General features: G+C 42.4%; 1 protein-coding gene across 11 annotated transcripts in view; it reads right to left on the minus strand.

Annotated features, from left to right (window-relative positions):
• LOC140464516 (protein FAM184B-like) overlaps positions 1-27,362 on the minus strand; it is a 199,330-nt gene that overhangs the window by 157,902 nt on the left and 14,066 nt on the right. Inside the window, exons 1-2 of one of the 11 annotated variants that reach the window (XM_072560169.1) lie at positions 12,383-12,741; positions 761-847 (exon numbers count right to left, since the gene is read on the minus strand). The exons of 9 other annotated variants lie outside the window; for them this stretch is intronic. The gene's annotated coding sequence lies outside the window, so the exon portion shown is untranslated. Of the gene's footprint in view, positions 1-760; positions 848-12,382; positions 12,742-27,362 lie in introns of those variants that run through there. One more of the 11 variants, XM_072560079.1, reaches the window with a different exon arrangement.

The following is a 27,362-nucleotide window of genomic DNA, read 5'->3' on the forward strand; positions in this document are numbered from 1 at the left end:
AATTCCCATTTCTGGGATGTTACTTGTATCTATAGTAAAGATTGATGTGTTTAATTCATTTACCATTAATTCCCCAAATTCACTTTCCCTAACTTTTCCTTTTCAAAACAAAATCCAATAAAAATGTCAATGATATTTTTTTTCATTCCAGATAACATTCCCTTGAACTCCAATTTTCCTGTCCTGTTTAATAATTCATTCATTCATTCCTTGGGCAGGAAAAGCAATCTACTGTGTGCAGTACATGCTCTTTCTTTAGCTCAGATACTACCTTTAAAATTTAATTGACATGGATGGTGGGACTTCCCTTTGATATATATCTGTTATCTGTATTCAGAAATATCCCCTAAAATGTCTGCAACTGCAACACCATTGACCTATTCCTTAAGTTTGCTTGCAAGCATATTTGAGTTGGCCCTGTTTTCATTCTTTCATAACTGCCCTTACTCAAGTTTAAAATACTAGTCTTCAACCCATTCTATGGATGGAAACAAAGTTTGTTTCAAGTTTTTGCAGGGAAACTGATCTGCAGCAGCACTCGTGATTGATTTATTGCATGACGGCAAAAGGAATACGCACAAAGAAAAGTGCCTCCTCTGTAGATATTCTACAGAGGTATAATCTTATTACTAGATAGGCCCACGACAAAGCACCAAAAGAGGATTCGTGGCAAGTTCTCAAAACAGCCATTACTCAACACCATATATTTAAGAGGTGGCAAACATGAAAAAGCAGGAATGGTCATCTGAAAATCTTGCACCTTTCCTCCACCACACGAAGGATGTCAGGCCCTTGACTCTTCACTCCTCCTCACAGAGATCCCGCTCAGTCTTTCCAAGCTTGTTGACTGCAGGTCAAAGGAGATAGAGGAGATTTGATACAGGGTATACCAGAGTCTGACAGATTTGTACAGGATAGACAAAAACATTCTTTCTGACAGGTGATGGTACAAAGACGAGGGGACAAAGATTTAAGATTTGTGTCAAGAGATAGGAGTAAGAACTTCCTTTAGCACAGCAAGTGGTAGTTACCTCTAACTGAGAGTATAGTCTGGTCCTGGGCCTCCTTCACCGCCGCTCCCTCACCACCAGACGCCTGGAGGAAGAACGCCTCATCTTCCGCCTTGGAACACTTCAACCCCAGGGCATCAATATGGACTTCAACAGCTTCCTCATTTCCCCTTCCCCCACCTCATCCTAGTTTCAAAAACTTCCAGCTCAGCACTGTCTCCTTGACTTGTCCGACCTGCCTATCTTCTTTTCCACCTATCCACTCCACCCTCTCCTCCTTGACCTATCACCTTCATCTCCTCCCCCACTCACCCATTGTACTCTATGCTACTTTCTCCCCATCCCCACCCTCCTCTAGCTTATCTCTCCACGTTTCAGGCTCACTGCCTTTATTCCTGATGAAGGGCTTTTGCCCGAAACGTCGATTTCGCTGCTCGTTGGATGCTGCCTGAACTGCTGTGCTCTTCCAGCACCACTAATCCAGTAGTTACCTCTAACTCTCAATCCATCAGCGTGCTGCATGGTGAGACAATTAATAGTTTCACAAATGAAATTGGATGGACACTTGAAGTAAATAAACTTGCAGGACTAAGCGAGATCCAGTAAGGCACTGGAACTAGATTAGTCCACAAGGAGCTGTTCGGGACTGGATTGACTAAATGAAGACAGAATGGTAAATAATTCTACAAAGGGTTTCAGTACTATAAAACCTCTTGTACATCGTTTCCCAATTGCTATAAATAATGGATATTATTATTCCAGAAATAGTAGTTTACAAATGAATGACAATTAGTATGTTGCATTACTATGCATGTTCAGGGCTACTCTCTCATTGGGTTAAACAGTCACCCAAGGGTGGAAGCACCTCGGGGAAGGCAAGGTCAAGTTCAACAGATATTCAGGGTGGCCTCAGCCAGTGCAGGAGTTAAACCCACCCTGTTGGCATGACACTGCATCATAACCAATTACCTAGCCAGAGCTAACCAAAACTCCCAATTCACGTTATGCACTTAGAACAAGATATGTTCCTATTGGCATTGGTAATACGATGAACAATTTTAGTGTCACAATATGACAAAAGTCACCTCATTAGGCAAAACCCTATTCTGTTGTATTTGTCCTTCCATTTGAGTACAGTTTTAGATGGTAACCCTTTAAAATTTTCAGGGCTACTCTGATTGTACAGTGACCTGTAGAAGAAGGATGGCATGCACCTAAATTGGTAGGGGACTAAGATATTGGTGGGGAGATTTGCTAGAGCTGGTCTGGAGGATTTAAACTTGTAAAACTAGTGAGGAAAGAGATCAGACCAATTCTGGTACAGTTGAGACAGACAGACAGGAACAAAGAATGACATAGGACTGATTAATTAAACTGCATTTATTTCCATGGAAGAGGCCTAACAGAAGGCAGATGAACTCAGGGCATGGTTGAGAACGTGGAATTGGAATATCATAGTAATTAGAGAGATGTGGCTCGGGGATGGACAAGACTGGTAGCTTAATGTTCCAGGGTATAGTTGCTGTAGGAAGGACAGAAAGGGGGGCAAGAGAGGAGAGGGAGTAGCATTTTTGATTAGGGATAACATTACGGCTGTTCTTAGAACAGCACAAGTACAGGCCACTTGTCCCTCTATATTGCACCGACCTATGGAACCAATCTGAAGCCCATCTAACCTACACTATTCTATTCTCTTTCATATGTCTATTCAATGACCATTTAAATGCCCTTAAAGTTGGTGAGTCTACTACTGTTGCAGGCAGTGTGGTCCACATCCCTACTATCGAGTATAGAAACTATCTATCCCCCTCAATTTTAAGCTACGTTTCCTCATACTAACCATCACCATCCAGGGAAAAAAGGCTCTCACTGTCCAACCTACCTAGCCCGCTGATTATCTTATGTCTCAATTAAGTCACCTCTCAATGTTCTTCTCTAATGAAAACAGCCTCAAGTCCCTCAGCCTTTCTTCGTAAAACCTTCCCTCCAAACCAGGCAACACCCTAGTAATCTCCTCTGAATCCTTTCTAAAGCTTCCACATTCTTCCTATAATGCGGTGACCAGAACTGTAAATAATACTCCAAATGTGGCCACGCCAAAGTTTTGTACAGCTGCAGCATGATCTCATGGCTCTGAAACTCAATCCCTCTACCAATAAAAGCTAACACACCATATGCCTTCTTAACAACTCTATCAACTTGGTGGCAGCTTGCAAGGATCTATGTACTTGGACATAGAAATCTCTCTGCTCGTCGACACCTCCAAGAATCTTATCATTAGCCCAGTACTTTGTTCCGGTTACTCCTTTCAAAGTGAATCACCTCTCACTTTTCTGCATTAAAACTCCATTCACCACCTCTCAACCCAACTCTGCAGCTTATCTATGTCCCTTGTCACTCTCCAAAACTTTACAGACCTTAGTGTGATCCGCAAAATTTACTTACCCCTCCTTCTATGCCATCATACAGGTCATTTATATAAATGACAAACAACCGTGGACTCAAAACAGATCTTTGCGGTACACCACTAGTAACTGAGCTCCAGGATGAACATTTCCCATCAACCACCTTCTGTCTTCTTTCAGCTAGCCAATTTCTGATCCAAACCGCTAAATCAACCCTTAATCTGATGCCTCTATTTTGTGCAATAGCCTAACGTGTAGAACCTTAATGAATGCCTTACTGAAATCCATATCAACTGCTTTACCCTCATCCACCTGTTTGGTCACCTTCTCAAAGAATTCAATAAGATTTGAGGCATGACCTACCCTTCACAATTTCTGGATTAGAGGTGCTGGAAGAGCACAGCAGTTCATGCAGCATCCAATGGTCAATGAAATCAACGTTTCGGGCAAAAGCCTTTCATCAGGAATAAAGGCAGTTCCTGATGAAGGGCTTTTGCCCGAAACGTCGATTTTGCTGCTCGTTGGATGCTGCCTGAACTGCTGTGCTCTTCCAGCACCACTAATCCAGAATTTGGTTTCCAGCATCTGCAGTTATTGTTTTTACCTCTACCTTCACAATCCCTCATCAACTTATTCCTCTCTAGATGATTATAAATCCTCTCTCTTAAAACCCTTTCCAACACTTTATCCACAACCATAGTAAGGCTCACAGGTCTATGATGTCCAGAGTTGTCTTTACTCCCCTTCTTGAACAAGAGAACATTTGCTATCCTCCAGTCTTCTGGCATTACCCCTGTAAACAATAATGACAAAGATCAAATTCAAAGGCTTGGCAATCTCCTCATTGGCTTCCCAGGGAATCCTAGGATAAATCGCATTAGCCCAGGGGACTTATCTATTTTTATGCTTTCCAGAATTGCTAACACCCCCTCTTTGTGCATCTCAATCCCATCTAGTCCAGGAGACCTTATCTCAATATTCTCCTCGACCACATTGACTTTTTCTAGTCTCAATTCTGACAAAAAGTATTCATTTAACACTTCCCCTATCTCCTCGGACTTCACGCACAACTTCCCACTCCTATGCTTACAGGAGGATATTCCAGGGAATACCTCCAGGGATGTTATTTGGGTGGAACTGAGAAATAAGAAAGAGACGACCACCTTATCAGAATTGTATTACAATAGTCAGCAGGAAATTGAGAAACAAACTTGGAAGGAAATATCAGTTATCTGTAAGAATAATAGGGTGATAATGGTAGGAGATTTTAACTTTCCAAACATGACTGGGACTGCCATAGTGAGAGGGTTTGATAGAAAAGAATTTGTAAAGTGTGCACCAGAAAATTTTCTGATGCAGAATGTCGATGTACTTACTCGAGAACGTGCAAAACTTGACCTACTCTTGGGAAATGAGGCAGGGCAGGTGACTGAGGTGTCAGTAGGGTAGCACTTTGGGGCCAGCAACCATAATTCTATTAGTTTTAAAATAGTGATGGAAAAGGAATGACCAGCTCTAAAAGTTGAAGTTCTAAATTGGACAAAGGCTAATTTTGACAGTATTAGGCAAGAACTTTTGAAAGCTGATTGGGGGCAGATGTTCACAGGTAAAAGGGACAGCAGGAAAATGGGTAGCCTTCAAAAAATGAGATGAGATAACCAGAGTCTAAAGACAGTATATTACTGTTAGGGTGAAAGAAAAAAGGCTGGTAGGTTTAGGGAAAGCTGGCTGACTAGAGAAATTGAAGTTTTGGTTAAGAATGTGTCAGGTATAGACAGCAGAGATCGAGTGAATCCTTGGAACAGTATAAAGGCAGTAGGAGTATACTGAAAGGGAAATCAGGAGGGCAAAAAGGGGACAGGAGATAGCTTTGGCAAATAGGGTTAAGGAGAATTCTAAGGGATTCTCCAAACACATTAAAGGACAAAGGGTAATTGAGAGAGAATCGGGTCCCTTAAAGATCAGCAAGGCAGCCTACATGTGGAATCTGAGGAGATGAGGGAAGATACTAAGCGAGTATTGTGCATCAGCAATTACTGTGGAGAAGGATAAGAGATAGAGTACATAGCAAAATAAATAGCAACATCTTGAAAAATGTCCATATTACTGAGGTGGTGGTGCTGGATGTCTGAAAACTTATAAAAAAGGTGGATAAATCCCCAGGTGTACCCTAGAACTACGTGGGAAATTAGGGAAATGGTAATTGCTGGGCCCCTTGCTGAGATATTTGCATCACCGATAGTCACAGGAGAGATGCTGGAAGACTGGAGGTTGGCTAACGTGGAGCCACTACTTAAGAAATGTGGTAAGGAAAAGCCAGGGAACTATATAGAGGGGTAAGCCTGACATCAGTTGTGGGCACATTGTTGGAAGGAATCCCGAGGGACAGGATGTACATGTATTTGGAAAGGCAAGGAATGATTAGGGATAGTCAACATGGCTTTGTGCGTGAGAAATTATGTCTCACAAACTTGATTGAGTTTTTTTGAAGTACCACTGAAGAGGATTGATGAGAACAGAGTGGTGGATGTGATCCATACACAATACTGCATGCAAGACTGTCTCCCTCCTATCTGAAGGATGTTGTGAAACTTGAAAGGGTTCAGCAAAGATTTACAAGGACGTTGCCAGGTTTGGAGGGTTTGGGCTATTGGGAGAGACTGAATAGACTGGGGCTGTTTTCCCTGGAATGTCTGAGGCTGAGCTGTGACCAGAGAGAGATTTATTAAATCGTGAGATGCATGGACAGGGCAAATAGACAAGTTCTTTTCCATGGGGTGGGGGAGTCTACAACTAGACAGCATAAAGTTAGGGTGAGAGGGGAAAGATTGAAAAGGGATGGAAGGGCAACTTTTTCCACACAGAGGATCATGCCTGTATGGAATGAGCTGTCTGAGGAAGTGGTGGAGGCTGATACAATTACAACATTTAAAAGGCATCTTGATGAATTGGAAAGGTTTCAGAGGGGTATGGGCCAAATACTGGCAAAGGGTCTAGATTAGGTTAGAATTTCTCATTGGCATGGACAAGGTGAACCGAAGGGTCCGTTTCTGTACTATATCTCTCTATGACTATGAATAGGTATAGTGGTATGTTACAGTTCACACTTAGTACAGGCTGCTGTGGCGTCACGTGTTTCTTGCATGTATGTTGTTGTCTGAAGCTACAATGGCAGTTAGATCTTTCTTTCCATCACATGGCTGACTGGCAAACTTTCATATTCTTCCCACTTGACAGGGGCTTCTGCTGCAGAGACTAACATTTGCACAAGATTTGCTATTTAGGTTAAGGGGATTAAAATATCCCTTGATCAGGATTTTTACAATTATATTAATATTGGGAAATAAGAACCAGAAATGCTAGAGAAACTCAACATTGCAGAGAAAATTATATTGGACTCAAAATGTTAAACCTCTTTCTCTCTCCACAGATGCTGCCTGACCAGTGTTTCTCCAGCACTTTTTTACTAAGATTTTACCAGAATGTAAATACCAAAGGCTAAAAATTAAATGTGTCACATTAGGGAATACATTAAGCTTGTGCAGTTGTTAGCCTTTGCAAAAGAAGCTCACGTCAAGTGGGAAGAATATTGGATAGCTGTGGCCATTATCAATGCTTGACAGAGTATTAGGTGCTAATGGGGTTCAGCACAGAAGGTGTTCCATTCATCGGAGAATGGAGTCAATTTAGGTTTATCCCTTTGATTTGTAGTTTTAATTTGATTTGTTGATATTTGCCAACAGGACCACAAATATGTTTTCTTTTGCATTGCACAATGTACTTTAACACCACCCTCCACACCAATGATATCCAGGCTTTATTAGATGGCAAAATATTTTCTTGTTCCCCCCCTTTTCCCTCCATTTCTGCATAGAATGAGGACTGTGTATTGTGTATTCAGGATGTGTACACAAGATGGAGGTGACACAGATGATCTGAGAACACCTAGAGGTTACGTGGTGGCAAAGAGGTGACAGACGTTCCATGGTGTGCAGGGAATGAGGGAGGGCTCTAAACGCTGCTAGGAACTGGAGTACTCTGTTGCAAAATGAGGGGTGGCCCTTTTAACTGGCTCATATTCCACCTTCACTCCTCACACATCCCAGTATAGGTCATCAAGCGCATTGTGAAACCAATCCAGCATGAAGAGACAAAAGGGGAGCAAAGTCATGTTAGGTTGGGTGTGGGGTTCGAGAGGCATGAAAGCAAGCAGGTAATTTTCTCCAAAGCCAAGAGAAAGTTTCAACCTATGGTTTATCCATTTGCAAAAGTGGTCATCACCAGTTTTCAAAATCCTTCACATCACTGAAATTGACAATCACACCAGGTTATAGTCTGGAAGCACCAGCTTTCGGACGATTGCTCCTTCTTCAGTTAGCTCAGGAGCAGGATCATAAGACAAAATTTAAAGCAAAAGATTACCGTATCATACAGCTGAAATGACATTGAACAATATATCATTTCATCTGTATGATACGGTAATCTTTTGCTTTAAATTTTGTCTTATGATCCTGCTCCTGAGCTAACTGAAGAAGGAGCAGTGCTCCAAAAGTTAGTGCTTCCAAATAAACCTGTAGAAAGTGAGGACTGCAGATGCTGGAGATCAGAGCCAAGAGTGTGATGCTGGAAAAGCGCAGCAGGTCAGGCAGCATCCAAGGAGCAGGAGAATCAACATTTCAGGCACAAGCCCTTCATCAGGGCTCATTTCTGATGAAGGGCGATTTTTCTGCTTCTTGAATGCTGCCTGACCTGCAGTGCTTTTCCAGTACCACAGTTCCAAATAAACCTGTTGGACTATAACCTGGCATTGAGAGATTTTTTAACTTTGTCCACCCCTGTCCAACACCAGTGCCTCCACAGAGTCAGAGGTGTGCAGCATAAAGAGAGAGACCCTTTGGTCCAGCCCATCCATGCCAACCAGATGCCCCAACTCAATCTAGTCCCACTGCCAGCACCTGGCCCATATCCCTCCAAATCCTTCCTACTCATATCCATCCAAATGCCTCTTAAATGTTGCAATTGTGCCAGCCTCCAACACATCCTCTGGCAGCTCATTCCATACACATACCACCGAGTGAAAAAGTTGCCCCTTAGGTCTCTTTTTATATCTTGCTCCTCTCACCCTAAACCTATGCCCTCTAGTTCCAGACTCCCCAGTCCCAGGGAAAAGACTTTGCCTATTTATCCTATCTATGCCCCTCATGATATTGTAAATCTTTATTAAAAGGTCACCCCTCAGCCTTAGACGCTTCAGGGAAAACAGCCCCAGCCTGTTCAGCCTCTCCCTAGAGCTCGAATCCTCCAACCCTGGCAAAATCCTTGTAAATCTTTTCTGAACCCTTTCAAGTTTCACAACATCTTTCAAATAGGAAGGAGACCAGAATTACACACAATATTCCAACAGTGGCCTAACCAGTGTCCTGTACAGCCGCAACATGATCTCCCAATTCTTGTATGCAATACTCTGACCAATAAAGGAAGGCATACCAAACGCCTTCTTCACTATCCTATCTACCTGCGACTCCACTTTCAAGGAGCTATGAACCTGCACTCCAAGGTCTCTTTGTTCAGCAACACTCCTTAGGACCTTACCATTAAAGGTATAAGTCCTGCTAAGATTTGCTTTCCCAAAATGCAGCACCTTGCATTTATCTGAATTAAACTCCATCTGCCACTTTTCAGCCCATTGGCCCATCTGATCAAGATCCTGTTGTAACCTGAGGTAACCCACTTCGTTGTCCACTATACCTCCAATTTTGGTGTCATCTGCAAACTTACTAACTGTATCTCTTATGCTCGCATCCAAATCATTTATATAAATGACAAAAAGTATAGGGCCCAGCACCAATCCTTGTGGCACTCCACTGGTCACAGGCCTCCAGTCTGAAAAACAACCCTCCACCACTGTCTGTCTTCTACCTTTGAGCCAGTTCTGTATCCAAATGGTTAGTTCGCCCTGTTTAGCGTGAGATCTAACGTTGCTAACCAGTCTCCCATGGGGAACCTTGTCAAATGCCTTACTGAAGTCCATATAGATCACATCTACCGCTCTGCCCTCATCCTCTTTGTTACTTCATCAAAAATCTCAATCAAGTTTGAGAGATATGATTTCCCACACAAAGCCATGTTGACTATCCCTAATCACTCCTTGCCTTTTCAAATACATGTACATCCCGTCCCTCAGGACTTCCCTAACAACTTTCCCACCACCGACATCAGGCTCACTGGTCTACAGTTCCCTGGCTTGTCCTTACCACCCTTCTTAAACAGTGGCACCATGTTAGCCAACCTCCATTCTTCCAGCACCTCACCTGTGACTATCGATGATACAAATATCTCAGCAAGAGGCTCAGCAATCACTTCTCTAGCTTCCCACAGAGTTCTAGGGTACACCTGATCAGGTCCTGGGGATTTATCCATCTTTATATGTTTCAAGACATCCAGCAATTCCTCCTCTGTAATATGGACACTTTGCAAGGTGCCACCATCTATTTCCCTACAGTATATATATCTTCCATACCCTTTTCCACAGTAAATACTGATGCAAAATACTCATTTAGTATCTCCCCCATTTTCTGTGGCTCCACACAAAGGCCACCTTGCTGATCTTTGAGGGGCCCTATTCTCTCCCTAGTTCCCCTTCTGTCCTTAATGTATTTGTAATAACCCCTTGGATTCTCCTTAATTCTAATTGCCAAAGCTATGTCCCCTTTCTGCCCTCCTGATTTCCCTCTTAAGTATACTCCTACTGCCTTTATACTCTAAGGATTCACTCTATCTATACCTTACATATGCTTCCTTCCTTTTCTTAACCAAAACCTCCATTTCTTTAGTCATCCAGCATTCCGTTTACCTTCCAGCCTTCCCTTTCATCCTAACAGGAATATACTTTCTCTGGATTCTCACTCTCTCCTTTCTGAACGCTTCGCATTTTCCAGCTGTACCTTTACCTTCGAACATCTGCCCCCAATCAGCTTTTGAAAGTTCTTACCTAATTCCGTCAAAATTAGCCTTTCTCCAATTTAGAACTTCAACTTTTAGATCTGGTCTATCCTTTTCCATCATTATTTAAAATCTAATAGAATTATGGTCACTGGCCCCAAAGTGCTCCCCCACTGACACCTCAATCACCTGGCCTGCCTTATTTCTCAAGAGTAGGTCAAGTTTTGCACCTTCTCGAGTAGGTACATCCACATACTGAATCAGAAAATTTCCTTGTACACACAAATTCCTCTCCATCTAAACCCATAACAATATGGCAGTCTCAGTCTATGTTTGGAAAGTTAAAGTCCCCTACCATAACCACCCTATTATTCTTACAGATAGCTGAGATCTCCTTACAAGTTTGTTTCTCAATTTCCCTCTGACTATTAGGGGTCAATAATACAATCCCAATTAGGCGATCATCTCTTTCTTATTTCTCAGTTCCACCAAAATAACCTCCCTGGATGTATTCCCAGGAATATGCTCCTTCAACACAGCTGTAATGCTATCCCTTATCTCTTGCCACCCTTTCTATCCTTCTTGTAGCATTTGTATCCTGGAGCATTAAGCTGCCAGTCCTGCCCATCCCTGAGCCATGTTTCTATAATTGCTATGATATCCCAGTCCCATGTTCCGAACCATGCCCTGAGTTCATCTGCTGTCCCTGTCAGGCCCCTTGCATTGAAATAAATGCAGTTTAATTTATCAGTCCTACCTTGTTCTCTAATTTGTCCCTGTCTGCCCTGACTGTTTGACTCACCTTTTGTTCTCAACTGTACCAGTCTCAGATTTATCTCTTTCCTCACTGTCTCCCTGGGTCCCACCCCCCCACCTTACTAGTTTAAATTCTCCCGAGCAGCTCTAGCAAATCACCCTGACAGTACATTAGTCCCCTTACAGTTTAGGTGCAATTCTTTCCTTCTTGTACAGGTCACTTCTACCCCAAGAGATTCCAATGATCCAAAAAAATGCAAATCCTTCTCCCATACACCAGCTCCTCAGCCATGCATTCATCTGCTCTATCCTCCTATTCCTGTCCTCACTAGCTTGTAGCACCCGGAGTAATCCAGATATTACTACTCTCGAGGACCTTTTTTTTAAAAATATTCCTGCCTAACTCTGTAATCTCCCTTTAGAATTTCAACCTTGTCCATATTGGAACCAATGACATAGGAAGGGAAAATGACCTCTTTCTGACCCTTCTCCCCTTTGAGAACATTCTGCACCCTCTGAGGCATCCTTGATCCTGGCACCAGGGAAGTAACACACCATTCTGATTTTTCGCTGCTGGCCACAGAAATGTCTGTTTGTACCTCAGACTAGAGCGTCCCCTAACACAATTGATCCCTTGGAACCCGATGTACCTCTCATTACATTAGAGCCAGTCTGAGTACCAGAAACTTGGCTGTTTGTGCTACATTCCCCTGAGAATCCATCACCCCCTACATTTTCCAAAACAACATACTTGTTTGAAATGGGAATAGCCACAGAAGACTCCTGCACTACCTGCCTACCTCTCTTACCTTCCTGGAGTTAACCCATCTATGTGATTATATCTGAGACTTCTGCACCCCACCCCCCCCCACCACCCCACCCTTCCTATAACTGCCATCCATCACATACTGTTGCTGTTGCAAATTCCTCATTGCTTCTAACTGTCCCTCTAACCAATTCATTCGATCTGATAAGATTCGCAACCAAAGGCATTTATTGCGGATATAGTCTGCAGTAACCCTTAAAAACTCTTAACTCCCACATCTGACAAGCACATATCACTCTACTAAAGCCATTTTTGCTCCTTTCACAATCCACAGACCCAGAAAACACCTGTTGTTCCTCGACAAACACTGCCCCAGGTTAAATTAATAGTTGTGGCTTACGTTTTAAGTTTAATCAAAAGACATATCTCCAAAAACATAAGAACAAACCCACTCTACTCACTACTGTAGACTCTCCATAGGCCAAACCTAAAAACTTACTTACCTGTTTCTGTGATGTGAACTTCACCCCAACATTTCCTCAGAGATCAGTTGTGAATTTCATTGTTTGTTAATTTTCCCAGAAGCACTCCGATGTTCAGCGATACATGAATTCAAACAGCAAAGGCAGTAACTATGCAGGCTCACTGCTGTGTCAGTTTCTTTCTCTCTGTCTCTCTCTCCTGCACTGACCTCACCATGTGCTTCCTTTGTCTGTTCTTCTCCCTTTGAAAACTGCTGTTGTTTTTGACTTTTTTTTTCCAAAGTTCCAAAATAATGCAACAGCATATAAAACAGTAATTGCTGCGCCTGGAATGAAAGGAAATCACCTCCAGCACCTAAAATACCTCAAAGTGTAAAAGGAGCAGCTCTAACGACTAGAAATTTTTCCCGTCCTCCATCTTGGATTACCCAGAATCCTCTGGAATTGATGTAATTGCTGAGAAACAGTAGCAAAAAGAAGTTTTTCCCCTTGTTGTATAATTTCTGTCAATTATGGTTGAACACAAAGCACCTTCTCCAGCAGGAGGTGGAAGAAATGACTTCTTGTTTTCCTACATTATGACAGTGACCAGAATTAATTAGTTGTACAACACTTCGTGCTGGACTGTTGTAAAGTGAACTGTTCTGTATAACACAGGGCTGTGGTTTTTCTATGTTAGATCTCAATGGACAGCCCTTCAGATATTAGTGAGTTTATTTTCCATTCCGCAAAACACTAACAAAAAGACAGACTGGGGGAAAAGCCAATGCTTGACCAACCTACTTTTTGACTTCTACAGAGGGCAGAGCAGAAAATTACAAACTGACATCATTCTAAGAGACAGCTCACTCATTTGTACCACTTGTTTCTTGTTTGTACTTTGGCAGCATCCCTGCCAAATGAGAAGAAACATTCCATCCACATGAGAAGAAACCTCCAAGCGACAGAGAGGAGCAAAGAAAAAAACCCTGTCCAACTAATTCTTCAACACAGAGAGAGGGGAGCCAGGACATACTTGTCAACAACTGAGCCCTAAATAACCACAAGTGCCACTCTGAATAATTTCACAAGAGCCCAGCACTATACTTATTGTATTTGGTAAGGAGCATTCTAGTGTCCCTTGAAATACTAGGAGTGTTAGGGTAAGCTATAGCTTAAAAGAAATCATTACTAAATCACTAAGATAGTTGATGCATCACTCTTCCCAACACAATGACTGTGGGCTGAATACTGGCACTGCCTTTCCTGCAACGTGTGCAGAAATGTAAGATATCTAAACAGAGTAGTGAGAGCAGTTAAGTATTTTTGCACAAATTTAACACTGCTCTTTTCTGAAAGTGGAGGTTTACAAAAAGACCCAATGATACACTGTTCTTTTCAGGCCTCAAAAAAAAAGGACTCCATAACTAGGGAAAGAAGTCTGGAGACCAACGGAAAACATTAAAGTGAGTACTCCACCCCAACTCTGACAAACAAAAGGGGACAAATATTTAACATTCTACCTGGGCATTTCAATCCCACAGTGTCAATAAATCTGCATACAAATGCACAAACAAACATAGGAGCAGCAGGTGAGTTTCAGCACAGAAGGTATTCCATTCACCCGAGAATGATCAATTTAAGATTATCCCTTTGTTTTGTGGTTTTAATTTTATTTCAGATTTGTTGACAAATATTACAAGTATTACATTTCTAATGCATTGCAGAATGCATTCTACCCACTTTCCCCCACCTCCTCTCCCCCTCCCCCACACACTGACAGGCAGGCTTACTTGTGCTCAAAACATCAACTCTCCCACTCCTCGGATGCTGCCTGACTGGCTGCGCTTTTCCAGCATCACATCTTGTGACTCAGGTTTTATTTGATGTCAAACATACCTTCCCTCCATTCTGCATAGATACAGAGGAATCTACACCATGCATTCATGTTGTCTGTGCCAGATGTGTGAAAGATGGAGGTGGCTGTGATGATCAGAGGGAATGTACAGGATTCATGGGGAGCATAGAGGTAAGCCTCCCACTCAGTCCTGAGGGAGTTCAGACTGAGGAGGGTGTACTCGTCTCTGGACGAGGCATACTCAGCATGCCTGGGCCCTCTAGACACAAACACTCCAGCATCACCTAACAAAGCCAGTGACCTCCACCTCCAGCCTGGCTGCAGAATCAGAGATTGCATTGACTGAGCGAGAGTGAAAGAAAGCATACAAAAAGGTGACATGGTTATTTACACATACACCGAGCAACTCCCCCACTTCACTGTTGTAAGGTCATTGGTATCCCAGCATTCTCACTCCAATTCCCACCATTGGTAAAACAGCCTCCATCCCACACCAGAGGCTTCTAAAAATACTTTTTGATTTTAGTGGACAACCAACCTCAGGACTAACTGTGATCAAATCTTCAGCAACTTCGCCAAACAGCCCTGAACCTCATTTTACCAGCGACTGTGACCTACTCCCTGAATCCAAGGAAATAAGGATCCTGATCGCCCTCAGCAGCTGACAGCCCACATATGTATTTCTGGAGTGATACTGGAGGATACTCTGGACTGTGTGACAGGACTCCTGCGGAATGTTATTTTCCTGGATTTGATAGTGGACTACTCCCCTTAAACACATTCAGACAATGCCATTTGCTCAAAGCACATGCAAAGTCTTTGGCACACACATGGCCAGCCCATGGTGCAGGTGTAACACTGATGTTGCACAATACCATCCAGCATCATGTTCACTCCATCGAATAACAACTGCAGGCAAACTACCCGGCTTTCTACTGGCACTATGTTGTGAGCCTTCAAGCTCTGGCTGAGGAGACAAAGTGCAAATCAGGCAAGACAGAGATGCTGAGTGTCCCCAGGTAGGGACCAAGTGAGTCAGTGCTACCAGAACAAGCGAACAACCCAGAGAGGTAGCCTAGTCTCATCTGTGAGAGGAGTGCCTATCGCTGTACAAAGATCAAGGAAGTGAATGTACTATTGCCAAGTTTGAGAATCACACAAAAATATGGTGGAAAGCAAGTGGTAAGGATGAGACAGTCTGCAGAGGGATACAAGTAAATGGGCAAAAACATGTTAGATGAAATATAACGTAGGAAAATGGGAGGTCAAGAACTTTGCTAGGTAGAATAGACTCCAATAAACTACAGAGAAATTTGGGAGTCCTGTCCATGAATCACAAAATCTAAATTCAAAGGATTAAAAAGGCCCATGAAATGTTAGTACTTATTTCAAGGATAACAGTATATAAAAATTAGGAGGTTTTACTAAAACTGCAAAAGGCATGAAATCAGGCCTCTTGGAATATGGAGCAGTTTTGTTCCTCAGAGCTAAAAAAGAAAGACTAGTGCCAACGGAAACAGAATACAGCAGGTTCACTAGGTCTGGAAGGTTAGTCTTAAGAAGGAGAGTTGAGTAGATTGGGTCCGTGTTCCTTGGAGTTTAGAAGAATGAGAGCAACCTTACTGAAACATAGAAGATTCCTCTTGGTTAGATGTGAAAAAGGGTGCTTCCCTTATGGGAGAGTATCGGACTGAAGGGCATAATCAGAGAGTAGTCACTCAATCTTCACCACAAAGAGGGTTAATCAAGGCAGAGCCATTAAAGCATGTTTCCAGCTGAGATAGGCATACTTTAGTCAGTAAGGGAATAGAGGGTTATGGGGAAAGGTGGGAGGATGGAGTTGAGGATTATCAGAGCAGTCATGATTTTTATTCAACAGCAGAGCAGATTCATTGGGCTGAACGGCCTACTTCTGCTCCTATATCTTCTGGTTTTAAGTTAGCTCTTAAGTGTCCAGGCAGCAGCATTATAAATGATAGATTCAGGTGCAGGAGTACAGCATTAAAATACAGACTGTATTGTAAATGGATTGAAGATGCACCATGATGATGCGGAAATGTTGGAAGCCAATGTCCTATGGACATGGGCTGCATGGAGTGTGTCCCAAGATATTGGTGTTGAGATGGAGTTGAGGATTAGAAGCTGGAGGTCTAGAGGAGCAAGCAGCAAGCTGGCATGACCACCTATTCACTGACGCTCATATCAGAAAGTCTCAACATTGAGTGGGTAGGAGAATTGGAAACTGCATATTAATAGAGGTTACATTACGTAATAACATGGGTGATAAGGAGTGACAGTCCATGTTAATAAGTCTCTTGCTGCTCACAAGCAGGAGTAGTCTTGACATCCTACACTTGGTTAGGGGGTGTGGGGGTCACTGGAGATTTCACCTGATTTTCCCCAAATTTCTTGCCACAGTCCACACCATTTAGGGGCTGGGAAGATTCCACCCGGTTGATTCATCTTTCAGCTTATGCATTTTCCCAGGTGCCACTTGCTGAACTTAAAGCTAAATACAGGGGAACCTCGATTATCCAAACAAGATGGGCAGGCAGTATTTCGTTCAGATAATAGATTATTCGGTTAATTGATTAAATGCCTTTCCTCCAGGACTCAAAGTTTTTAAGTCTGCTCCCTGTTCAGGAGGCTAGCAGCAGCACAAAGCGTGTGAGCCCCCACCCCTAGCACTTCCACCAGAACCCCACCCCCACTGTCCACCCACACCCTCTCTCTGGGGCAGCCAGACTGTACACCAACAACAAGACTGCTCCTGCCTTTGTGGGTAAGTCTCCAAATAGCATTCACACAGCCACAGCCCCACCTTTTTGACAGGTTCCACGATTGCCCTGTGCAGGACAACGTTGGAGAGATTATCTGAGGGGGGGGGGGGGTGCTTAGGGTACAGGCCTCAGTCATTTGGAGACGGTGCCTGTTTAAATCACTGTTGGAAACACATTTTTGACATAGTGTTTCTAATTGGGACCTCGAGATCTCCTTCGGACAATCTGATTTTTGGATAATTGGTATTTGGATAATCGAGGTTCCTCTGTATTGCAGAATGAAAATGCATGTGCTAGGTGCTCAACAAGTAAGCTAAGGGACATTGCCAGGTGGGAAAGGGGCAGAGATGATTTTAGGGCTCACCTTACTGGCTCCTTGGGGATATTTAAAGAAAAAGGAACATATTTTACAAGTTATATCTCTTCTCCCATAATAAACTTGGCAACTTTTGCTGTGCTGAGATGCTGCAGTAAGCACTTAACATACCAAGGAACGATGAACAAACTCATCCTTGAAAAAGGCCCAAACCCATGGTGAAACATCAGCTAGAGTGTGGATAACCATAGCCAAGATTAGAGTGGTGCTGGAAAAGCACAGGTCAGGCAGCATCGGAGGAGCAGGAAAAAGAGTGATGTTTTGGGCAAAAGCCTAACCAGAGCCATGCCCCCTTCATGTGACTCTCACGGAATCGGTGATGTGCTGCTCCTCTGATCGGAGATCCTGCAACATACAAGAGCCTACCAGCAGAGAAGAACATTCCTTTGATTGGAGGAGCAGCTAAATACTTGCAGTGAACATGTGAGTGAAATCAGAGATTGGCTTTTTTTTTGGGGGGGGGGGGGAAAAAAGAGGAAAAGGAGGTGAAAGATGGTAGAAGTAAAGAAGAGTGGTAGCAGCTGCAAAGTGGAGGAAGAACAAAAAGGCTACAAGGACAGGAATGGAAGGAGGCAGCTTTGTGGATGGAGATGAAAGGACTTCCAAACAAAAAAGGAAAGGAGTGCACACGAGAGAGCACTCATTAAACCGGTTAAAGAATACTGGACTAACTAGGAGCCAAGAAGAAAGCATTCAAATCACTGAGTTAATTAATTCTTTGAATATGGAATGTCTAGTTTAAGACTGCATAAACTCAGGAACTACTATATGGGAAACCTTTATAACGTAACGAACACTGCAGATCCAAAATGCAGTGAATAGCTGAGTATCCTAAGAATGCCAGCTCTAAGTGGTGCAAAGAGCAGAAGGAAAGCTCGTGTGCTTCAAGGGAAAAGAGGCAACACGTTGTCGAAAGGTGGCACCACAGCATGTGAGTGTGCCTTGTATAACACCACAAGAAAAAGGGTTTGATTTTAAGTTGATTGCTGCTCCATGCTAACAGTGTCTGTCTCTCCTACTTCCCTTAAGTTCTTCCCATCTTCCCTAAATCTTGCAAAGCCCCACCCCCTGCAGGTCAACTCAAAACAACATATTGTTGCATTACTACACTGCCTAGGAAATGAGTTAATGAGAAAAGAGCTCCTGAAAAATCAAAACATAGCCCCAAACATCATAAGTAATGCTCAAGAAAAAAATATTCCAAGAACAACCCTCAAAAAGAAACTGACCCAGTTGTATTATATGTAGAATTTGGAAAGAAACTGTTGGGCCATGTGGTTAAGTCAAGGAAGGAACAAAGTACAGGTACCACTGATGAGCAGCAGGCCTGAGCAAAAGGGACATATGTTACATGATTGTGTACTCATTCCTTCAGACCTTACCTATATTTAAAAAGGTCATATTCTCTGACCTAACATGAGAATCTGAACTTTGTGGCGCTAATGGAGGACACCATCAGCTCAGCTCCACTTCGGTCCAGCACCTGCCTCTTTTTCATGAAAAAAAGAAAAATATTGAAAAAATAACATTTCAATGCAAGTGATCACCATCCTTCCCAAAATACATGTAAAACAAAATGCAAGCAGCAGACAAATGGATCTTTAAAGCAATGTAAATATGCATAAGTATCCAGGAATAGGTTTCATATAAATTTGAGACTCTCTTGATAGCTAGATGATGTGTCATGCATCAAAATGGAGTTGCTTATGATTTGGTTTGTTATGCACAGGGTTCTCAATTGACAACCATTGTACCATGCCAGCCTGTCAATACCCAAATCATCTGAAACACCACAGGGTATTATTCATGTAAGTTTCTTCAAAATACTGTCTCCCTGCTACACGACCGCTGAAACTAATGCAGTCATGTTGAAGAAACTATCAAACACAGAACCACAGAAACTAGCTGCTGAGGAAAAGAAGAAAGATTCATAACAGCTGAAAGCCATCACAAATGATTGTTCTCCACAAATGTGAAAAAATGGTTGCTTGTGCATTTGGAAGAGTTAGTTGACAGCTCTCCCTGTCAGCAGTCTAGGAGAGATTCTAGGGAATACACTATAGCATAACGAAGTGTTGCAACTGCATTAGTTCAAACACTGGCAATGAAACAGCTGAAAAGCAGACCAAAAACATTTAAAACTCCCTCTGCTTGAGTGCAGTGAGCTCTATTCTACGGTTATTAACATCAGGTCTAATTTGATGTCAGAATAAAACTCATGCGCCACAGGTCAAAAAATACAAGCTAACATGTTATCTTATGGAACAAATGCAAAATAGTTCCTTAATCTATACTTTAAACTTAAAACCATATTGTCACAGTCTCTGCCTCAACTACTAACTTTGGAATCAGAGACTCTGCCAGAGTCATCCAGAGATTCTGCCAGACTGGATGAGCTTCCCCAGTACTGTGTGTATATGTTCTGAAAGGACGGCTGCATGGTTTGAAAGCAAGTAAAGGGACACTCAAAAGCAAGCACTGGAAATAGCTGTTTGAACAAGAAAGAATTGAAGTGCTTGCAGACAAAGTGGAGATGAGGAACTGTTTTCAGATCCAGCTCTGGTTGGTAAAAGTTGTTTGTTAACTGGTTACTAGCTCATTGACCAATGATAAAGGCCTTTTATCTGCCAACAAATGTGGGACTGATTGGTAATTGAACAGCTTGGGGCAGGGAGCTAGTTCTGTTGAGTTGGCTTCATGCTGGCTTTCCTTTCCTGAATGTTTTCACTAATTTGCAAGATGCACAGGGTGGCAGGTTCAGCCTCCAATTTATCAATTAAAAGTCACAGCTTACAACAACTGTGGAACACAGACCTGTCTTTTGATCTGGTTTGACCTGTTTAGTTTTATTCCTGCCTGCAGATCGGTGTGGGAAGGATTTGGAGTTTTAATTACTCATGATATCTCACAATTTGAAGATGCCAGTGTCAGACTGGGGTGTGCAAAGATGAAGGAGCAGTGCTCCGAAAGCTAGTGCTTCCAATTTAACCTGTTGGACTATCACCTGGTGTTGACATTTTTAACATGATATATCACAATGATTTATCTGTAGCTAGACACTGATTACTTGCAACAAATATAATTCTTGCTAAGTCATGAAAACATGGCCCCTGCTTTCTATCAACCTACCTCTGGAAATTCAGTGAATTGGGGTATTGTGTACACTCACTTTAACATTTTCAACTTTTGTGACAAAACCAGGAATATCAGGTTCAATTTCCAGCACATTACCTTCGTGAGCACTTACATTGTGCTTCTACCATCAGCACTCATCTTCCAGTCTGGCAACTTCACCATCCATTCCATTGGCTCTACCTCATCCAGAACTCCCAAACACTGTCCTCAAAAAAAAAAAGTGTCATTATTCCCTTCTACCTAGACAAGACATTATGAACATCAAGAACTTTGCTTGCTCTCCTTACAGGGAGGAAGAGGACTAAGAAACAAGATACTGTGATGGGTAATGGATGGGAACAGGCACAGGTAGGGTGTTTGTTGGTCCTTCACTGACAGTCATATTGGCAGTTACTGGCAATTCTCTTCACTTGGCTAATTAAAAAAAGGTCTTATTCCAGGAGACAGCACTAACCAAACAATTGCTATGAAAACCTTAGCTTCCTGAAACACTAGGGCTCAATCATGTCAGGAGAGCCAATTTTCTGTCTGATTGCCCTGTTTTGGGTTCACACTTAGGGCATGCACATGTTGATCCATTTCTATACCTTGTGGAACAGCCTGTGGCTGAGCAGAAGGCTGCTCTGAAACTATGAAGGATTATTGACCAGATTTTTCTCCACAGATGTGGTCTAATCTGTTGAAAGCTTTATTTTTGTTGCATTTAAACAATGCTCAGTGTGCAGTCACAGAGGAACTATACTCCTCTCAGAAACCACACTATGAAATGTGACAATGCAACTTCAGTAAGGCATTCGACAAGGTTCCCCATGGGAGACTGGTTAGCAAGGTTAGATCTCATGGAATACAGCAAGAACGAGCCATTTGGATACAGAACTGGCTCGAAGGCAGAAGACAGGGTAGTGGTGGAGGGTTGCTTTTCAGACTGGAGGCCTGTGACCAGTGGTATGCCACAAGGATCAGTGCTGGCTCCACTACATTTCATCATTTATACAAATGATTTGGATGTGAACATAGGAGATATGGTTAATAAGTTGGCAGAAGACACCAAAATTGGAGGTGTAGTGGACAGTGAAGGTTACCTCAGAGTGCCAAATGATCTTGATCAGATGGGCCAATAGGCTGAGGAGTAACAGAGTTTAATTTAGATAAATGCGAGGTGCTGCATTTTGGGAAAGCAAATCTTAGCAGGACTTATACGCTTAATGGGTAAGGTTCTAGGGAGTGTTGCTGAACAAAGATCTTGGAGTGCAGGTTCATAGCTCCTTGAAAGTGGAGTTGTAGATAGATAGGATAGTGAAGGTGGTATTTGGTAAGCTTTCCTTTATTGTTCAGAGCATTGAGTATAGGAGTTGGGAGGTCATGCTGCGGCTGTACAGGACATTGGTTAGGCCACTGTTGGAATATTGCATGCAATTCTGGTCTCCTTCCTATCAGAAGGATGTTGTGAAACTTGAACGGGTTCCAAAAAGATTTACAAGGATGTTGCCAGGGTTGGAGGATTTGAGCTATAGGGAGAGGCTGAATAGGCTGGGGCTGTTTTTCCAGAGTATCAGAGGCTGAGGGGTGACCTTATAGAGGTTTATAACGTCATGAGGGGCATAGATAGAAGCATGAAGACAAAGTCTTTTCCCTGGGGTGGGGAGTCCAGGACTAGAGGGCATAGATTTAAGGGGAGAGGGGAAAAGATTCAAAAAGGGACCCAAGGGGCAACTTTTTCAAGCAGAGGGTGGAGTGTGTATGGAACGAGTTGCCAGAGGAAGTGGTGGAGGTGGGTAGAAATGCAACATTTAAGAGGCATCTGGATGGGTCTATGAATTGGAAGCGTTGCGAGTGATGTAGCTCAGGTGCTGGCAGATGGGACTAGATTGGGTTAGGATCTCTATTTGGCATGGACAAGTTGGACTGAAGCAGCTGTTTCCATGCTGTGCATCCCTATGAGTCTACGAACACAGTTACCGAAATTCACTGATCACAGTCACATGCTGTGAACTTAGTTAATTTAATTTCATAGATTTGAGCAAAAAAGAGATTCCATTGTTTTCAAGGATTGAGGGGTGGACTTTACACAAAACCCATTGAATAGCCACCCTGCCACCTACCTGAAATATTCCAGGTGAAGAGTAAAATTACAGGTAGTCCACCTCCCTGCTTAAAAAAAGTTCCCTAAGTGATCAATTCATGCTCCCATAAGATCTGCATTCTGCCTTCACCACTTGTGGTGCGGGATGATAGGAGGTCTATGCTTTGCTGGGAGCTTGACAGCTTTACACATATGGACTGTTATTTGACAGAAGTACTTTCTGTACTCCTGGGTTATCAACAATGCCTCTAAAAATGGTTATACACCCTCAACCATGGCAACTAAGGAAGTTGACAATGGATAGTTCAATGATAGTAACACTATTAATGTTCCTATATAAATCTTTTCTTGTCAATCTCATTGGAGCTGGTTATGATTTGTGTATTCAAACTTTACTCACAAATAGAATTTTGGCATTTATTACAAAAAGTATACAGTAAAGAAATACAGAAGTAGGGTTGCTGCAACTGTACAAGCTTACACCTGTAGTACATGGTCCCATGAGAAGGGAGTGGTTGAATTGCAGGCATGTCAGAGAAGGTTCAGTAGATTGATTCCAGGGAGGGCTAGAATTTGGGGCAGCATGGCAGTTCAGTGGTTAGCACTGCTGCCTCACAGCACCAGGGACCCAGGTTCGATTCCAGCCTCTGCTGACTGTCTGGGAGGAGTTTGTACATGCTCCCTGCATCAACATGGGTTGCCTCCGGTTTCCTCCCACAGTCCAAAGATGTGCACATTAGGCGAATTGATCATGCTAAATTGCCCATAGTGATCAGGAGTGTTTGGTGTATTAGTCAGCAGAAGTGTGAAGTAATAGGGTAGGGGAATGGGTCTGGCTGGGTTACTCTTGAGGGTTAGTGTGGATGGAATTGTTGGGCCAAAAAAAAAAAAGGGCTTGTTTCCACGCTATAGGGATTCTTCTGGATAGATATGGAACTTGCCTTATGAAGAAAGATTGGGCAGTTTAGGCTTTGTTCTTATGAACTCCGAAGAGTTCATAAGTACAAAAGTAAATTTAATGGAGTTACACAAGATGCTAGAGCAGACATGAAAGTTCGTGTCCTCACATGGTCAATCTAGAACAAGAGGTCATAGCTTTTGCATGTAGATTTGCTCACTGAGCTGGAAGATTCATTTCCAGATGTTTCATTATCCTACTAGGTAACATCTTCAGTGAGCCTCAGGTGAAGCAATGCTGATAATTCCTGCTTTCTATGTTTGGGTCTCTAGAAAGCAGGAATTTTCAGCATTACTTTGCCCGAGCACAACGAAGATATGTTATTGGAGGGAACCCTGAGGGACAGGATGTACATGTACTTGGAAAGGCAAGGACTGATTAGGGATAGTCAACATGGCTTTGTGCGTGGGAGATCATGGCTCACAAACTTGATTGAGTTTTTTGAGGAAATAACAAAGAGGACTGATGAGGGCAGAGTGGTAGATGTGATGTATGTGGACTTCTCATGGGAGGCTGATTAACAAGGTTAGATCTCTTGGAATACAGGGAGAACTCGCTATTTGGATACAGAACTGGCTTCAAGGTAGAAGACAGAGGGTGGTGGTGGAGCATCGTTTTTCAGACGGGAGGCCTGTGACCAGTCGAGTGCCACAAGGATCGGTGTTGGGTCCACTACTTATCATCATTTATATAAATGATTTGGATGCGAGCATAAGAGGTACAGTTAGTAAGTTTGCAGATGACACCAAAATTGGAGGTGTAGTGGACAGCGAAGAGGGTTACCTCAGATTACAATAGGACCTTGACCAGATAGGCCAATGGGCTGAGAAATGGCAAATGGAATTTAATTCAGATAAATGTGAGGTGCTGCATTTTGGGAAAGCAAATCTTAGCAGGACGATTACACTTAATGGTAAGGTCCTAGGGAGTGTTGCTGAATAAAGAGACCTTGGAGTGCAGGTTCATTGCTCCTTGAAAGTGGAATCACAGGTAGATAGGATAGTGAAGGTGACGTTTGGTATGCTTTCCTTTATTGGTCAGAGTATTGAGAGGTCATGTTGCGGTTGTACAAGACATTGGTTCTGTTGCGTGCAAATCTGGTCTCCTTCCTATCGGAAAGATGTTGTGAAACCTCAAAGGGTTCAGAAAAGATTTACAAGCATGTTGCCAGGGTTGGAGGATTTGAGCTATAGGAAGAGGCTATACAGGCTGGGGCTGTTTTCGCTGCAGCAGAGGCTAAGGGGTGACCTTATAGAGGTTTACAAAATTATGAGGGACATGGATAGGATAAATAGGTAATGTCTTTTCTCTTGGGTTGGGGAGTCCAGAACTAGAGGGCATAGGCTTAGGGTGAGGGGGAAAGATAGAAAACAGACCCAAGGGCAACCATTTCACACAGAGTGGTACGTGTATGGAATGAGCTGCCAGACGAAGTGGAGGAGTCTGGTACAATTGCAACATTTAAGAGGCATTTGGATGGGTATATGAATAGGAAGGGTTTGGAGGGATATGGGCCGGGTGCTGGCAGGTAGGACTAAATTGGGTTGGGATATCTGGTCAGCATGGACGGGTTGGACTGAAGGGTCTGTTTCCATGCTGTACATTTCTATGACTCTACGTTACCTAGTAGGGTAATGAAGTGTCTGGAAGTGAACCTTCTAGCTCAGCAAGCAAACCTACATCCAGAACCTCAACCTGAGCTACAAAACTTCTCAAAACTCGCTAAGAGGTCATAGCTTCAGGATAAAGGGGTAGCAGATTTAAAACACACAGAAGAAATTTCTTCTCCCCTCCAAGGGTTGAGAATCTGTGAAGCTCACTAAACTAGAATGAGGAGGATGCCAAAACATTGAGTAAATTTAAGAAGATAGACCGAACTTTAAATTTGTAATAGGTTGAGGCTTGGAAAACTCAAATTGAGGCAGAGAGGAGATCAGCCATGACCATATCAAATGGTGAGGCATGCTTGATTGACTGAATTGCTTACTCATGTTCTTAGTTCTTACTTACTTGCCACTTGTCAGCCCAAATCTGACTATTGTCAAAGTTTTGCTGCATTTGGACATGGACTGCTTCAGTAGGTGACAAGTCATGTTTGACTAGTATTCTGACCTGCAGTAGTCAAAATGGCAACTGGTAAACAATTCTATTTCCATAAGTCCCAATACTACAGCTCCATTCAAGTTCACTACACACCTATCAGCACAATAAGTTCAATTGATGAGATACACGACAAACAAGTAATCTTCATGTTTTTGAGATATATGGATTCCTACAATGTAAATATTGTTGCCTGTTTTCTAAACTCAGTGGTTCTTTGTTATAGATGAACTAATAGAAATTTACAACTACCTGCATATTCATAAATTTTATTTTGGAATTAATTATGTTGAAACTAGATTAGGAACTCGATGGTGAACACTGACTAAAGTGAACAACAGAACATTTCAAAAATCAGGAGAGAAAGACAGAGGCACCAATTAATATGCAGTGCAAGCACCAAAGTAATGTGGATTTAGACAATGACACCATTGTGACTCTGCATAACCTCCTAAAGCATTTTTTGTGAAATTTGTCTTAAACATTTAACAGACGTCAATGGACAAACACAGCATTGTTCTTAAAAGGTCTTGTTTTTAATCACTAATTTTCAGGCACGTCTGTCAGATCTTTCAATTACGGTGCTGGGGCTTCTTTTTCATAATTACAATTAAAATACAGACCAGGTGTTAAGCATCTGTAATTCCTTGAAACTCATGCAGTTAAATGACGAAGCAGGGTATTAATTATATGAATTTTAAAAGACTTACAGATGTTACCAACATGCTTTTCAGACAAAATATTCCACAGAGAATGCCTGGTGTCAAAACAGTGACAAACTCCATTTGGTGGATAGCAATTACTTTTCTACTGAGTGTTTATATAACATAAATGAATTCAAGCAATAGTCATAACAAGACAAGACTGAAAACCAGCTCAATATTTCATTTTTCCCTTGCTGTGACACCAACGATGCTTCAATAGTTCCAAAACCACTGAGCTCACTTTGCACATTCACACAGGTGAGTTTCATCTAAGGAGGTTATCCATAGATAGCTAAGCATCTGGGGCAGTGATTCCATCTTACAAAGCCTGGTCAAATTTCTGCTAAGTCACATTAACATACAAGGGTGAATATTGTGGGGCATTAGTTCACTAGTCAAATCTCATGGAATATCATTTTCAGTTACTAATATTCATATCTTAAATCTGACAGATACAGCATTTCAGCTTTTGGCAGGAATTTCCTTTAGAGCTTCTAATTCCCATTCTCAAGTTCAAATGGAAGTCAGAACCCTATGCTGAAAACACAGTCACTCAAAAGGTGATTTTCACTATACCAGCAATTGATTGTTATAGGGTCCTATTAGGTATTGCACAATTCACAAAGCTGGACAGCCTATCAGAAAGATTCAAAAGCAAAGCAGGATGTTATGATATTAAAGTAAGCAAGAGAGTGCTTCAAAAAAGTGGCCTTGGATGTCACACTACTGGCAGTGCTCCGACTCCCTGTGGGAATTAGTCAGCACGTCATGGACATTACTGAGATGCAGTCGCAAGAGAAAGCAAATGGGGAGGTTCTGCATGCTTTAAACATCTGGGTCAAAGTGCATCAAGGAACCCAACACAATTTATGAAACCCTCCAACTCTCAAATCCTGGAGTGTTTTTGACCTGTAAAAAAAAAATTGACTGGCAAAAAGTTCAGTATTAACAAGGAGAGATTGTTAGGTCTTTAATTCTTCCAAACTACCAATTTATGAGCTATAACTGAAGCCAGATTACAGAGGGAG

This window comes from Chiloscyllium punctatum, chromosome 1 (genome assembly GCF_047496795.1).
Source record: "Chiloscyllium punctatum isolate Juve2018m chromosome 1, sChiPun1.3, whole genome shotgun sequence".
Taxonomy (NCBI): Eukaryota; Metazoa; Chordata; class Chondrichthyes; order Orectolobiformes; family Hemiscylliidae; genus Chiloscyllium; species Chiloscyllium punctatum.